At 38.0% G+C, this 16,573-nt stretch overlaps 1 long non-coding RNA gene across 1 annotated transcript in view; it reads right to left on the reverse strand.

Moving 5' to 3' along the window:
- Positions 1-284: 284 nt before the first annotated feature.
- LOC134514758 (uncharacterized) overlaps positions 285-16,573 on the reverse strand; it is an 87,661-nt gene continuing 71,372 nt past the window's right edge. Inside the window, exon 4 of the long non-coding RNA XR_010070800.1 lies at positions 285-421. This is a non-coding gene — a long non-coding RNA (uncharacterized LOC134514758). The remainder of the gene's footprint in view (positions 422-16,573) is intronic.

A 16,573-nucleotide genomic window follows, 5' to 3' on the forward strand; every position in this document is an offset into this window, starting at 1 on the left:
ACTCTTCTGAAAAGCAACTTTGAAATCATCAGCAATCATGAAATCCCAGTGGTTAGAAGTAAGCTGTGCTAAATTTACCAGCACAAAGATTCTTCTGTTGGGATCTGCAAACTCACCTTAGACCAGGATTATTTTCATTTCAAGCGTCACCCAAGTGAAATTGTAATAATTTTTTTCATGAGGCATTACTTAGAATAGTCTAGCTTCCTTATCTGAAGATAGCTAGCCAGCCAAAAATTTCATTCATTTTTATTCTATAAAATATAACTTGTTTTCACCAAAGAGTTGTCCAGATACGCCAGCTTTCTTCCCATGGGCCGTTACTAGTGTGTCACTTGTGAGGTTGCGCAGAATATACAGCCATTCTCAACTTCTTCGTTTTCTGAGATTTTTGCCTTGCAGGCAGACCCATTGTGGTTGTCTTTTGTACAAAACAAAAAAGGGAGAAAAGACTTCCCTTCAGCAACATTGCTCTTCTTGGACTACAAGTAGCAGGCAGGTTTTTTGTAATTTGTTGGAGAAAACCACTTAATTTATGGCAAAACAAGCACGTGGCAGTATTTAAAAGGAGCTCTTTCACTATTTAATGGATATAATCACTAGTTCAGGACTCTTACCAGTGCTGGATCTCTTCTAACATAGCTCTTACCTTATTTTATCTCTTCTGTTAATAACAAGAAAAAAAGTAATAAAAAGACAAATCTCATTTTACACTTAATGTTTCTGTTACTAAGCAAATTAGTAAATGCTTTCAGGATATTACTTTTACCCAGCTTCTTAGAATATTAACTTATACTAATAAAGAAATTATTTATGATACTGAAAATAAAAACCAAGAATTTTGGAAATGCATACTACCAAGTGAGAAAACCACACAAACAGGAAGATATATATTATTGAAATACTATAGGAAAAACTTTAAAATCTATCATTGGCTGTAATTATACAAAATTATAACTATTTAAAGAAAGCAGATGACCTGCATCTTATTTTTAATTATCCTCATAAAAAAGTGGTACTGAAAAGAAATGAAGAGATTTATGTGAATTCCTTGCTTGCTTTTTGTCATCTTGTGTTTTGTGAAAAACATAAATAAAACTGATGAGGAAGAAAAGAAAACCAGACTTTTTTGAGCCGAAAGCCTGTGCTTTGTTGTCTATCTAAAATCTGAGCCCTATTATTCCTATATGATATTACTGTAGAACTCAGTCATACTCATGCCTATCTATATGTAGCTTTTTCCACTCAGGTTGCTGAAAGCCAGACCGAGAATTTGTCTAAATTCTGCTAATTATTTTTTGTCAAGTATTGTCCAAAGCACCATTATTTTGCAGACTAAATTCATGTGCTTTTAATCAACTACTGCTGCAGGGCCATAGGTTTAAAAATACACAGTACAATTACTTTCATACATAATGATGTAGCTAAGACTTTAATAGTTTGTGGTGTCTTTTCACATCTAAACAAGTAAATGGGTTTATGCAACAACTGTGTTGAATAAAGGTCACAGACTAACAAATGGAATGGAACACATTAGAATAAGCAATTTATATAAGCTTAATTTTGTAAAGTTTACAAAGATTATTTTTAAACCATATGTAGGCTCAGAGTCAGCTATATTGTGCATCTGATGATATAGTCATCTCGTGGAATAGTTTATTTCACTATCCAATTAATTTCGGAATTATACCGTATGGATTTGACATGTTTGCTTTATGCATTCATAGCTGTTATCAAGAACTTTAATGGCTTGCTAACCCCCACCTATGAATAAAGCTTTTTCCTTTGTAAAACTGGAAGGATGTGGCAGAATAGAAGCAAGAAGGGTTTTTACACCTCCTCTTGTCAGTCTGAATGATTCACTAGTCATGGTAGGCTGTATGCTCTATATCAATACAATTAAATAATCAGTACCTGTAAGTTAAATCACTTCTCACACCCACTAGTAAAAATATGACAATAAAGCTATTCCCATTATAGTTTTCTTTTTTCATTGAAAGTAATTACATACAGTTTAGAGACTACAGCTACAAGACATAAAAAGACACCTAAAACTTTTTATCTATAGGTAATAAACTAAACAGAAGAAAAGATACATTTCTGTAGAAGTACAGTATGTAATTTTTACAGGGACAAGACACTGAAAGATGGTAAAGTATCTCTTGTTTATTTAATTGTAGGCCCTGTAAATGTCACTAGGATCCTAGACAAACAGTATTTTTGACTTGAGAATTAACTGCATGATGCAGTAGTTATAAAATGAGCATATAAACCATTTTTTAAAAAAGTGAAGCATTGGTTTAACACTTAAGCTCATTCAGTAGGAAGAAGGTGCTTATTCTTACTATGAGCTGCGCGGCTGGGGCTTCTGATAACCTGCATTGGGTCTGGACAGCTCAAAAGCTCTGCTAATTCCATGTAAAACCTGTGGTCCCCGTATTAGGTGTCCATTAGAAACACAGGCGTCAACGAAAGTTTTTTGCTACCCATTCACACGGTTCTTTACCTAAAATGAAAGTGTTACCAATGTGGCAGCTATCGTGTAAAAAACAGCATTATGATTCATAAGAATTAGTATCTCTGAACTTGTGACCTTCTTAATCTACTCTGAACTATGTCTAAGCACCATGAAAAGTCCAGCTCACTGCTTTTTTAATTTAATTTTAACAGTGCTTTAAAGAAATAGTGAGAAAACAATAAAGTTAATCTTGACAGGTTTACGTCCTGCAGTGATTTGTGCTCTAGAGGTGGACAGGCCAACCTGGGGCTCTCTACAACTTAGAAATGCAGATAAAAGGTAACTCCTACCTTTTGTTGTGTTTGAGTAATGAGTGCCTAAATAATGTAGCTGAGCTCATTTGGGCACCATCAGCACCAGTTTACAAAACAAAGCATTTCAGGGAAGCTCTAGGTATGAAACGTAGATGTTCAGTCTAGACAGATAGTACAATCAAGCATTAGTATTTTGAGGCTGTATGTAGCATTCAACATGCATGAAAGGAGATTATATATATTATGCATTGTCTTTTGGTAACTTAGGTGGTCATTTTAATGGTGGGAGGGTAATGAAAACAGAGGTGATGCAACTGGCTATCAATGAAGAAAGGCTGGAAGAGGAAGCATCTCAAGGCATTTTTTTGCAGGAAGGTTTCATTTTGCCTTGTGAACTCTTACATTTACCTCTGTCACCTTTTTACTATGAGAAAAGATTTTAAGCCTTCTTTAAGGAAGGAATTCAATTTTGCTATTTTAGGCTTTCTGTCCTTTTGACAGATTTAGAAGGAGCATCAATGTCTATCTAAAAGGCAGCTGAATTTCTGTCTCAATAAGAATTCATATTGAAGTTTCTCAAGCAGGGAAAGTATTACATGAAGAAGTTACAGGGCAGAACAAGAAATTTTGAGGAATACATCTTGAAAGACTCATTTTGTTGGCTTGCAGTGAAATGGGCTGCAGACTCCATGTACTGAAGTTTGAAAAGAAACTTAATTTGGCATTTATCCATGAAACATAAGCAAGTTACCCTTATTTTATAGTATAATGCAATGCCATTTTAGAATGCACAATGTCTTCACTATTGATAGAGTCATAGGAAGTGGGGTGGCCACATTGGAGACTTTTGGGACAGACAGTGTTATTAGTATTGAAACATGTGAGATGTACTTGGACTACAGGGAGCTCTTTTTCTTTGGCTGGACACCTAAGGCAACAGCAAAAGTTAGTACTGAAAGTAAAACTGGCACTTAAATTACAGAGTTCACAGCTAATCTTAAATGAATAGGCAGAGTTAATCTGATAGATTACTGCTGGAGGATGCCTGCAGACTAGCCAGATAGGGCAGCACTGGTTACTCCAAGACTGCAAAATGGCCCCCCTGCCCTGCCCCCTCACATTTTCCGCAACACATTTCTGTTATGTGTCTTTTAGCAAAGCGTATGAGCCAACTAGCCAGCATCCATAATGCCTTCTGAGACTCTTCTAAGGGCCAAGCCATTCATATGCACGCTGACGGCCTTCAACACACTCTGGACCTCTTCCTCAGTCCTTAAGGTCCTGTGACATACCATGCAAATACAGGCTTGGTGACCTGGCCTTTGCTCCTCTATAAATGCACTTTTTGGTTGTTTTGTGGTAGAGCTCAGTGCAGGGATGGTAGAAAGGAAGGACAAGGAGGAGAATGCTGAGAATTTCTGTTTGTGTTTACCACAAAAGATACCTGGTGGTATTTCAAAGTTCTCTCTGCTGAATTTCTCACCTGTGCTTCCAGGCTGGCAGTGAGATTCACAGGAGCTTTATGTCAACTGCTGTGCACTGACCGTACTAATTGGGATAAAAGGTCTTGTGATGAGCAGACACATGAGCAAGCAAGGGATGGCCTGGGATGCCACAGAGAAGGCTATTCCCACAGCTGAAAGCTGCTTCTGACTTTTGCTTCTCTTTTTGTGTGCGTGGTGGTGAAAAGTGCTTTTCCCAAAATTGATGCTGATGGCTAAGGCTACCCTTTGACACATCCTGGGAGAAGGCAGGAGAAAGATCTGCTCAGTTGGTCAGCTACCACCTTGCAGAGTAGCGTAACAGGTACAAATAGTACTTGAAACGTGTGCAATTAACCCTAACTAATAAAGTCTGTTGTGATTGAGTAGGGGTGTTAGATGTGAGAGATTGTTAAAACAGGTTATTTAGAAATGCTGGCAAGATTTACTGGAGCGGAGGCTCCAGAGGGCTGGGGGCAAGGGGCAGGCTGCCTTTTGAAGCCACAGGCTGGAGGAGGATGCGAGTTGGTCGCGCACGTGAAAGTGTGGCAGGCCCACTTCCACCTCTGGGCATACATTTTTCTTTCATTTGTGTCAATACCACATTCTGCACTGATGCAGTGCATCCCCCCTGTCCCCAGCAGGTCTGGTACAGCTGTGGCAGCAGGGGTAGACCAGAGCACCAGTCCTAAAAACACAAAACAGGCAAGATATTGGCCTGTAATTGGTGAATTTCGTGAACACAATGTTACAAGCTGGGCAAATGGCAGCGGGTGTCTGTTTCCTTTGAGTGGACAGATCTCTGTAATGTCCTATTTCCTGGCGTGGATTAAACTGAACTTTGGTCTTGGTACAGTTTTTTAAACATTTTGTCTTGATTTTTCCAGTATTAGGTGTGAGACGCATTTACATCAGTACGTGACTCATATCAATAATTAGATCCTTACTCACACAGCTTTGTGAGCGCTCTGCTTATAATATTTAAGTCAACTATTTCCTTTCTGAGACAGAAAAAGTACTGTGAATAATTCTGCTATGCAATTTGTGATTCTGTTGTGTAGGTCTTTGAAGTAATTCTTCTGATTTATTTATATATCAGGTATTTCTCCTGATGCTTGCCAAAACTCAAGGTATGTCCTTATATGTTTGAGCCATAATTTGTATGTATCTCTTTGCCTTTTGTTTATTCAACAGTTAATATAAGCAGAAGGATACAAATTAAGTTTTTAGCTGGAGTGCTGACTGATTAGTTTTCCAAGAGAAAGACATCGATGATGTTATATATGGTTTTAAGATGCACAGCACTGGTGATATTTATGAACACATGGTAGGTGTGCATAAATGAATATGTTTGTGTGCATGTAAAAGTGGCGTTTTATTGAAGAATCTGAGGTGGGTTGTCATGGAGATTAAAAACTTTGAAATGCTATTCATTGGTATTAGTTGTGTTTGCTGGGCGTAGGGATATTGGTTCTGCTGATCTGAAACTTTCATTGTAAAAACACTTTTACCTCTATTGCACAGGCTATTCTAGCAGGCTAAGTAAATAAAGACCTGATGAGCACATTCAATTTAAGGCAAATAAACTGTGATCTATTTTTGATCAACATTACAATTTTAGTTTCTAATCCGTTAAAATGCTTGTCTTTTAATTGTGTAATATTTCGGGCTATTTATAAGGTGGCAGAAAATTGTCAGCTCCCCCAAACCTTCCTACCCTCTACCAAGAAAAGAATAAAGTTCTGGTTACTGGTAAATGAAAAGATTTTCTTTAGATGGAAATGATATAGAAATGAAAAGCATCGCATATGTTTTGCTAGCATTTGGTTTTACAGTATTATATACATTTTCAGCTTTCTCTGTATAAAAAGCTAGGAATTTTCTGTGCTTCTTCCTTAAGTAATTAGAACAAAACCTTATAGACAAGTTTACCTTTGAAGACCGTTGTTTTCTGCATGAGATCATTGATGTGTCGCAGTGAGTATGGTTGTTTTTTTAACCAATAAATCAATGAAAATGCTGCAACAAACGCTGCATACGTACACAACATCACACACACTCTGAATGAGTAATACAGTTTTCATAACAGACTTGAAGTGATGACTATTAACTAGAATTATATATATTTATATTTAAACTGACACTACAGAATTCTTTTGAGTCTTGACAGATATGTGGAATATTTAAATGGAGTAATTGTAGTTACCAGACCTCCTGGGATTAACCTGCTGGAAAGAAAGTGACATTTTGCAAAGAGAAAAATGAATTTATAATGTGGAAAAAAGCTAAAAATGAGGTTATGGTGTGCCTGTTTATAACCATTCAGGAGGAAAATATGTTTACATGGAGTCACTAATATGCTGTAGCGATTTACTTCACTTACACTTAATTATAGAGGAGCTTTGAAAATAACTTATTGGATTCTATGTTTCCTGAAACAGAATAAGCCATATTAAAAGGAAACTTATCAGTTATTTTATTTTTGGTGCATTCGTGTTTAGGATTCGATTCTGTGCTATTTGTATTTTCATCAGGAATAACTCTACTAAATTCCACATGCTCTATGCCAATACAAAAAAAATACATCCCAAAGAGAACCAACACATACAACCAAAAGAGAACCAATGTCTCCCAAACTACTCTTGGATAAATCACACCCTTTCATTTATAAGAGGGACCTATTCTCTCAGGCATACTCAGTTTTTCAATTAGAGTAGTTTCTTTAATGACAAACACTGCCTGCTGAGCTCTCCTGGACTGGAGTTGAATAGAATCACAGAATCACCACATAATTTAAGTTGGAAGAGACCTTTTGAGGTCATCTGGCCCCACTCAAAGTACGACCAACTTAAATAGGTTACTCTGTACCTTGCCTGATTGAGTTTTGAGCAGTGGTGGTGCCACAGCTGCTGTGGGAAACTTGTTCCGCTGTTTGACTACGGTGAAAATATTTTTCTTAATGACTAATTGGAATTTCTCATGTTGGAATTTGGGTCCACCACCTCTCATCCTATGACTGTGCACCCTAGAAAGAGTTTGGCTCTGTTCTTCATGCCCTCCTAGTAGGTAGTTGAAGACAGCAGATCAATAAGATCTCCCCTTTGCTTATTCTTCTGAAGACTGAATGAACCCGCTTCTCTCAGCCCCTCCTTGTACGCCATGTGGCCTAGTGCTTGGCTAGTACAGACAGCCAGTGTCCGTGGAGACTGTGGTTGATGGGTAAGAGCAGAACTGGAAAAATTCAGGAGTAAGTGGAAAGAGGTTGTTTCAGAAGAAGGAAGGGACTAAGTGGGAGAGAGATCAACCATTCCTTTAAGGATTTGCGAAGACCTCCATGTCAAGCCTATGTCTAATGCAGCAGATAATGCCACTCATGAGCTGGCAAGGAAAACTAAGCCATAACAATCTATGACATTACAATTTAAGAGAAACACTACATTCATGGGTATTGAAGTGACCTTAACTCACGATCTACCTATGTACTGTGATACTATCTACAGCATGAATAAAAGTAAGGCATGGTGTATGACAACTATATCTTCCTACATTAAAGAATTTTCATTTCATCACAACTTTTACATTATATACAATAAATATAATATATTTTTTTATTAATTTAACATATTTGTCTAATTTTCTCACCACCCTGTAATCAGTCAGGACACCATAAGTAATTTTCTTCTCCTAAATGATCCAGGCTAATAAATAGATAATGCATGACTAAGATGAGGTGAAACTCACTCATGACCCTCCTTCTCTTTCTGTTACATGCCATTTAGCAGCTAAAACTTCAAGCTAGTACCATTGCTTTTCCTGTAACTATGGTTATTAGTTAACTTCGGCTGCTATTACTAGGGGAAAAAAATGCTGTTACTAGCCTCTTTTAGCAGCAAAAATTTATCCTGTTTTTCCCACAGCACAGTCATTCAGCCTTTACTGAAAGCTACGCATGCCCAGAGATAGTACCTGTCGCTGTGCTCTTTGGTTTCTTTCTCCCCTTGCTCAGGCAGCTAACGAGGATTTAAAAAAATGTATCTACACTATAAATTGCTGCGATGAACCATGCAACTTGTTAATTAAATGTAAGCCTTTCTTTGCAAAACATTTGGCCAAGTATTTCTTGAAGGCAATCACATGCAATTCCAATTACAGAATGATTACCCCTTCCCTGAGAAGTAACCATGGTAAAAAAAAGACTAAATAAAGGAAGAAAACTCCAAACATGCAAAGTCCCCTTTAAAATATTTTATTCTGTTTTTACACTACCTTCTACCTTCATCAGGGTAGTGTCAGCACCTTGTAGTTGTGCATTAAACTAAGTGTATAATGAGTGGTTCATTCTCTTTCTTAGCTTCTCCTCAGGGGGGGAATTAAATGTGCACTCATACATCCTGTTTTGGTGGAGTTTTATTTTTTAATTTTTTAGAAGATTTATGCAGAAGGTGCCTTAACTGTAGAAAGTTGTCAGAATGAAGGACTCGGGGGACAGAGAATTACAGAGCAGAACATTATTACGTATCCTAGTAACTATTCTTTTAATCCTGTCTCAGCCTATACAACCACAAATGGGCAGAAGGAGGAATGAAGGCCTATTTCCCGAATCTGCATGTGATTCTACAAGGCAGGCATTGAAATGCTTAACTGCTGGGAGCTCGGCTGGACGGTGGGATCTTCTCAGGTGTGTGGAGGAAGGTAGGTAGCGTCATCCCACTCGCAAGCTGTCTTAGGGGATTTCTTTTCAGGAGCTACACACGGTAGAGCCAAGCCATTTTGGAAGAGGGTCTGCAGCACAGGTCTTTGCTGTTCAAGGAGCATGTGCTACCTCTACCAAGCAAGAGGTGACAGGTGTGTTTCTGAGTTCCTCTTGTCTGAGGCCACTTTGCACAGATATGAATTCTTCATTTGAGATGAGAAGCTGGGCAAGCGTGGGACTCAAAGGGTTGAAGGCTGCAGACGGTTCTACAAAATGTCTGGCTGCCCAGCACCAACATATTAAAGAAGTTTTAGTAAGATTTCTGTCTTTTTCTGTATTCTGTCTTTTTCTGTATTTTTGTCTTTTTTATCGTCACTGTGAAGGAAAGGTAACATTGTAGCAAAACTAAGTAAAATCTTTAGATAAAACTTAATAGATGTCTCCTTTCCCCCACGTTATTCTTTCATGCTTTGCTGAATATTAGGAGAATAAAAAGACAGGGAAAAGAGGGAAATATTTGCCTAATATGAAAGAGAGAGTTACAAAATGAGCATTCAACTTGAAGAGAATGTCAGGGAACAACAGTACCTTATACTGCACTCTGAAAAATTGTAAAAAGTACAAAGGTTCGTAACATATTGTAAAGAAAATTCTTTAGAAATTGCTCTGTTATCTTGGAGGTAACAGACACACCATATGCTGTGTCTGGCAGTTGCTATGGCAACTACTTTTAAAATTTAAGCACGGGGAAACTATTGCCTAAAATCTCCATGACTTGGGGCCAAATCTTGCATGATGCTGAGCACCAAGGGAGAGTAAAAAAAGACATAAAGGAAATCTTAAAATATCTTTCTCGTTAGCTTTTGAATTTTTTTCTTGAAATACTTCTTATTTGTTTTGGGAGATTGCAAGCCCTGGACTCCTGAGAACATTGAAAAAGGGATGAATGGGATGATTGCAATATCTTAAATTTAATACCGTGCAAACTATTTGCAATGAAAAATAGGAAAAACCTATTTGTTCATAGGGGCACGTTACATAAAAATTGTGGTATTTATCTGAACGTCATCTTTTTGTCACTGTTTTATGTGCTTCCGAGTTCTTGCGTAGATGTCAAAAAAGGAAATAGATGAGAAGGTAATACATCTTAATAATCTGCCACTACGGATTAAAAACGAGCACATGCAGATTTCTTTCTGTGGAAAAGTAGTTTCAAGCTTTGAATAATGTTTTCACTATCCCACCGGCAGCCTCCATAGTGCACTTCTGATGCAAAAGAGGCTTAAAATATCAAATAAGGATGCTTCTAAGGAAAAATCAGTACAAATAAATCTTTGCCAAAAAAAGGTCTATTAGGCCACGGTACTATGAACGCTGTTATAAACAAGTTCAGCACGTCGGTAACTGGATTTCTGTGATCCAGCTGCATCATAAATTCTGCCTTGCCCACGTGCCTTCCACAGTGCCTCCTGGAGGAGTCTGCACAGGTGGGACACGGTTTGGCCAGAATACAATCATCCTGTACTGTAGCTCTTAACAAAACTACCCATACAAATTTCACAACGTGGCCTGGAGTCATTCAGTAATGGTCTGATCCAAAGTCACTGAAACTGGTGGGATTCTCTCTATAGACGTCCCCAGGCTTTGTTTGAGGCACTGCGCCTGCTGCTAACCTTATATTGATAAATATCAGATTAATCCTTACCCAAAATGTCTCATGTTTTGAGCACGCATCATGTAACACTGGCTTTTTGAAAGTAAATTTAAAAAAAAAAATCAGATTAGATTAGATTAGATGAGATCCTTGAAAGAAAGTTTAATTGATCTGAAGAGTATTTATCTCATGCTGTTAGGTCACACAGGGGTGAGACCTTTCTGTGAGTTCCCCCTCCAAAGTAACGTATCCTGAGAGCTATTGTCCTGTGATTCTGGCTCTCATAAGCTGCCACAAAATTGCCATAGCCATTATTCACCAGAGAAAGAGTTTCAACTTCAAACCTAGTGTAGCAACTAGTCCGATCAGGACCTTACATTGTGAAAAAAAATATATGTTTTAAACGCACCTTGTTCAACTATGTGGATCATTATTCTGTCTTCCTCACTTTGTCTGCTACGCATTAATGAAGGTGCCTTAATTTAACTTCTTGAAAAATTCTTCGATGGACAGCAGCAATAGAAAAGGTTAAACTGACTTGCAAGTAATGTGACATTGACTAGATTATGAAAATGGCAAATACATTCCTTATCTGAGAAATTATTAATATGTAGGGCTCTGAAGTGAGTAGCAGAGGTTGGAAGAAAGTGAAGAAAAGGCTTTCTTTTTCGGCTACCGATCCCGTTTAAGTTTTGGGCAGGGAATTGTAAAAGGATCAGGACTGTCCTGAAGGAGGTTGGATTCAGTCTGGCAGAGCCAGCTGTTAAAATCACAGCTGGTTTCTGGACCTACTATTAAGAAGGGTTTTCACACATTTTGTTCTCGGCTGCTGTTTCCTCTCTGGGGAAACGGTGACCAGGTCCTTCTCCTCTCTTCCCCGTCCACCCGGGTTTGCACCTGAAAGTCACTGCCACGTCTGTGAGAAAGACAGTCCTTGCTGACTGCTCGTTCCTGCCCCTGTCCTCTGGCTCTATCCCTGTACTGCCTGGCTTTCTAGAAAAGTCGAATATTTGCTTGCCAGCCCATTTCTGAAGAGGATATACATGATTTCGCCGCAAATCTGAGAATTCTGGGTGCCACGTTAAGGTATTTGCTCACAAAACCCGACCTGCTGCTGAATATACATTAAGGCACTGATGTTCACAGTATAGCTGATAGCTGGTGGAAATGAAATCATCTGTATTGACACATTTGGAAGTTTCACATCTTTTTCCACTTAACATGCTAACGTGATAATTGCTAGACTGATGATTTTTCCAGTGACACGTCTCCTTTTGTCAATATTTAGACCTGTGTATAAAAGCTTATCTATCACACCTGGCTAATTTTCACTTAATTTAAAAATAAATGGAACATGTTTAGTTTGCAGGGTTAGCAGAACAAAAAGAGGTTTTTATAAACATTTTTCTTGAAACATTCTTTGAAGGATAGGAAAAGATAATGACAAAAGGATACAAAATCTGGCTCAAATTACGCTAGATTCCATGAAACAATCAATTATTTTAATGCTTAAATAAAACTAATGGAACACTGAAGTTGAGACTTCATTTTGCTTACCATTCAATGCAAATGAAAACAAAACGTAATGCCAAGTAAAAATAGGAATAAATACCCAATAAAATTATTTAGTAGCACGCTCCAGGAGACAGGAAAATTTTTAGCTGAAGCGATTGAAGCGCTGGAGCATGTCCAGAGGAGAGCTACCAGGCTGGTGAGGGGTCTGGAGACCAGGTCATATGAGGAGAGGCTGAGGGAGCTGGGCATGTTTAGCTTGGAGAAGAGGAGGCTGAGGGGAGACCTCATTGCCCTCTACAACTACCTGAAAGGAGGTTGGAGAGAGGTGGGTGTTGGCCTCTTCTCCCAGGTGAACAATGACAGGACCAGAGGAAATGGTCTGAAGTTGCGGCAGGGGAGATTTAGATTAGATATTAGGAAGAATTACTTTACTGAAAGAGTGGTCAGGCACTGGAACAGCCTGCCCAGGGAGGTGGTTGAGTCACCATCCCTAGAGGTGTTTAAGAAACGTCTAGATGTGGCACTTCAGGGCATGCTCTAGTGGCAGAGATTGTAGGCGTTTGGGTTTTTATTGTGTGTGTATGGTTGGACTCGATGATCTCCAAAGGTCCTTTCCAGCCATGAAGATTCCATGATTCTATGATTCTGTGTCTCACTGGACAATTCTTCGTAGGGCTTTGATATTGAATCCCTGGGCTTGATTACCCAAACAGCTAATTCAGCTAGGCTTCTCTCGCAGCGTTTGTTTGCTGTGCATAAAATGACTTTCACTATTAGTGATTAGTTAAAACTTCATCAGTGAAGGAACATAGGCGTAGTATTTTGAGTATCCCGAAGGAACCAGAACTGCATTAGCCTCAGTTTTCTTTAGCTTCAGTGCTTTTTGCAGGACAGATCCTCAGGAATGAGTGTGACCAGACCAATCTGCAAGAACAGCTATCGTGACCGTGGAGTGAATCACTTGATCATTACTTATAAAGGCTGAAGTCATTTTTTGGTATTAAAGACAACATTTCTTCTACATGCAATTGTTGCTCTTCCTGTAGTTCTGTTTTCACACCACTATCTTGCAACTGTGTCCTGCCTGTTAGGGTGGACAGTTTATTCTCTTATCTTTAATAGAAGCACTTCTGTCAAGAGGAATTGTTTTCACCTACTTAAAGCTCTTATTCTAGAACAGTTCATGAATAGTTTTGCTTTATTGTGGTATACACCGGTATTCCAGCCACATGATGGAGAATTCAGTCATGGTCAGCTTTCAATGGGATCTCACATGCAATACAGGTGTTTGACAGGGTTTTCAGTATTATACCTATGATATCACTTTTGAATATCATTAAATTGGTTTTTTGTTTTGTTTTGTTACCTTTTTCTTCAGATAATGATGACCCACTTTTGGGTTCTACTTTTGGAAACTTTTGTCTCACAATCTGAAGGGTGGCTAGTATTCTAGAAATACGCCGCTGGGCATGTGGACACGCACCTAGACATGAGAGGCAAAATTCATACTTTCTTCCACCAGGTCACCATTGTTCCTAATACTTCTGTAATCTTAATTTGTTCCCAATATCACAAATGTGTTATCTGAAAAAAAAATTTTGTCTTGTAGATTTTTATGAGATCCAAGAATCTTTTTTTCTGCGTGACCAAGGTCATTGTGACAGCTTTGTCTTCTAATTACATGCTTATTAATACACTTCTGCTTTTCTTCGCATTGTGTGGTGCAACTTGTGCTGATAGTTGCTTTCGCTGCGTGTCTGACACAGTGCTGCTTTGCTGAAAATCTCTGAAATTGTTTCCATGTGTCTTAGGAACAAATCTGGTCTTTGCCATTTGACTATATTCATGTTCTGGTTTAATGCCCATTTATTAATTTTTATTTAGCAGCCATTATTTCACATATTATCTCTCAGTAGACGGTTTTAATTTATCCTTCAAACAGTTGCGGTTGCTAATGAAATTTCTCAAATAGCTTATTTTTGATCAGAGATCAGGGATTCTGTATGCAGCTTTTACTGGTTTTTCAGCTCCATATACGATTATCGTGCAGGCCTTTAAAATCAGAAATGTGGGTAAGTGGAAAGAAAATGTGCTTTTGCAATCAATAGTCTTGTTAGAAATATTCTGAATTATTCTGTCTTGCAAGCCTTGCAAAGGGCTTTGCAAGTCTCTCTCATTCTGCTGAAAGATTATGTTGTAGCTTTCTATAACCTGCAGACACAGCTGAATATCTGATTTCCTGAGCAGCAGTGTTGGTTTTTTTTCCTCAAAAATCTGGAAATATTGTCTTCATTTCTTTCAATTCTTGGGTTCCTATCCAGACTAAGAGATTCAGATGGCTTATTTTTTCCAGAAAAAAAAGAAAATTCACTCAATCCCATAAATTAGAAGTGTTGGAACATTTGCAGAATGCCAGTTACTTGAAAAGGTCAGGATTACAACAGGTTTCTACCCTTTCACATGATAGTACCCACAAACTTCTGGAGCAATAAAACTAAACTTCAGCCCATGGATTCAACATTGTCATCTTTCAGATTTTATCACAGTCTTGTGATATGTGGTGCATTTCTCTATGTTTCAGCTGCTAAAATTATTTGGATAGAGGAGATTCTGAGGATTTGTTTTAATAAAAATATAAATTCCTAGACTTCATGTTTCTCAAAAAAAAAACTTTAACATACGATTTAGATTTTCACAAGAGTTTTAAAAATGAAAAGTAAATAAAATTCTGAAGTGTATTATTAAATGAATATTTAAAAATTATTGTAATTTTGGTCCCAAAGCAAAGGTCAGGGAGTATTTTATGGTGCTTGAAAGCTTGTGGTTGATACTGTTGTGAAGCAAGGCACGATTTTGCCAAGCCCATGCCATTTTTGGAACTACCAAATTTCTGTATAGGCTTGTTCTTCTGTAGGTATATTTGCACAGAAGGGGAACATTAGGACTTGGGTAGGGAAATACATAAAATCAGTGGAGACGAGCTTTGCCTTAAGACTAGACAGTGTTGTAATCACCCTCCACAGCTTTGGGAAACAAGAGTCTTGGTTTTGCATTTAAATCTGTTTGGCAATATGCACTATGTCTCCCAGCCACTTGGCTATTTGTAGAATTTGCTGTATTCAGGGGGTTTGAAATACTTTAAAACAAATTGAGCTGAATGGGGATCTTAAACGATTTCCTGATTGGTGTGTCTTCTAGCCCCTAATGTGTCTTTCTAGGTCTTAGTTATTTCCTTTTCATAAAAAAATAATTGCTCTTAAAAATGTCTGGTTGGATTTCTTTTGTAAAGAGAGCAGAACTGAGGAGCTCTAGGCAGATTAACTGGACCGCTTCGTTTAGTAGGCTCCCTGAGCTTTGAAGAATGCTTCAAAAGTATGGAATAAAGCTCTTTTTCTTCTTATTTTTACATGGGCTAACAACTTCCCAGTCTTTTAATTTGCTGTCCTGTTGCATTAGAGTTCATTATCTTTGTGTTACAGTTTAGTAATTCTGTCTGAGTTTCTATCCTTTCTCTCCTCTGAGTCCCTGCTGAAAATGGCAATAGAAGGAACACAGCAGAAGCTTGTATACAGACAGAAGATATAATGAGAATAGCACTTCTCGTGGGAATTAAATGCTGCATCACAGGGTTTCATTTGCAAATATCTGCAATGGAAAAGCATGCTTAAAAGTGCATTCAGATTCACTGTTTGGAGTCTCTTCTCTTCTGTACTGTTCACATTATAAAACAAGGGATGCAGTTTGAGGTTGGTTGAGGGTTAGATATGTAAATTTGGAGGAAACAATTCAGAACATGGTTTTAAGGTGCAGTGAAGACAAGGATGACTTTAACCTACAACACAATTCACAAAGCAATTTGCAAATATTGGTTGATAATATCTTTCACGTTACAAATGAGAAATTCAGAGAACTAAGACTTCAAGTGACTTATCCAATGCTGTTTGGCCAGATGGTGGCCAAATGCAGGTCTTCAAATGACAGTTCCCGTGTGCTGACTTCTCAGTGAGATTATCACGTTGGCTTTGAACACACAGATTATGTTCTGAGTGGACAACCTGACCAGTCTTGTACCAGTCCAGAAGAAGTCTCTTACAACATAATAAAAGGTGGAGAGAATAGATATGGACAGTTCACATGTGGAACTGCCAGTTCAGTGAAATGACTACCCATTGTCATAACTGTATATAGTTAGAGTTACTAACTGGGGAAAAAAAAAAAAAAAGCATATACTGTGTGGTAAGCCACTGTTATAGTGGCTCTTGTATGAGATTTGTTCCCTTTGGCCTTCAAAGGATCTTCCATCAAATCCTTTGCTTTTTTAATAAGAAACTTGGGAAAAGCTTAAAATGTCAATGTAGGTATTTTTTCTTTTAATGACAAAGAATGCAAAACTTCAGAAAGGTAATCTTGACTTTCAAAGAGATCTTGTCAGTTCTGTTGATGTCAGTATCAAAAGAA

The sequence above is a fragment of the Chroicocephalus ridibundus genome, chromosome 4, assembly GCF_963924245.1.
Source record: "Chroicocephalus ridibundus chromosome 4, bChrRid1.1, whole genome shotgun sequence".
Lineage (NCBI taxonomy): Eukaryota > Metazoa > Chordata > Aves > Charadriiformes > Laridae > Chroicocephalus > Chroicocephalus ridibundus.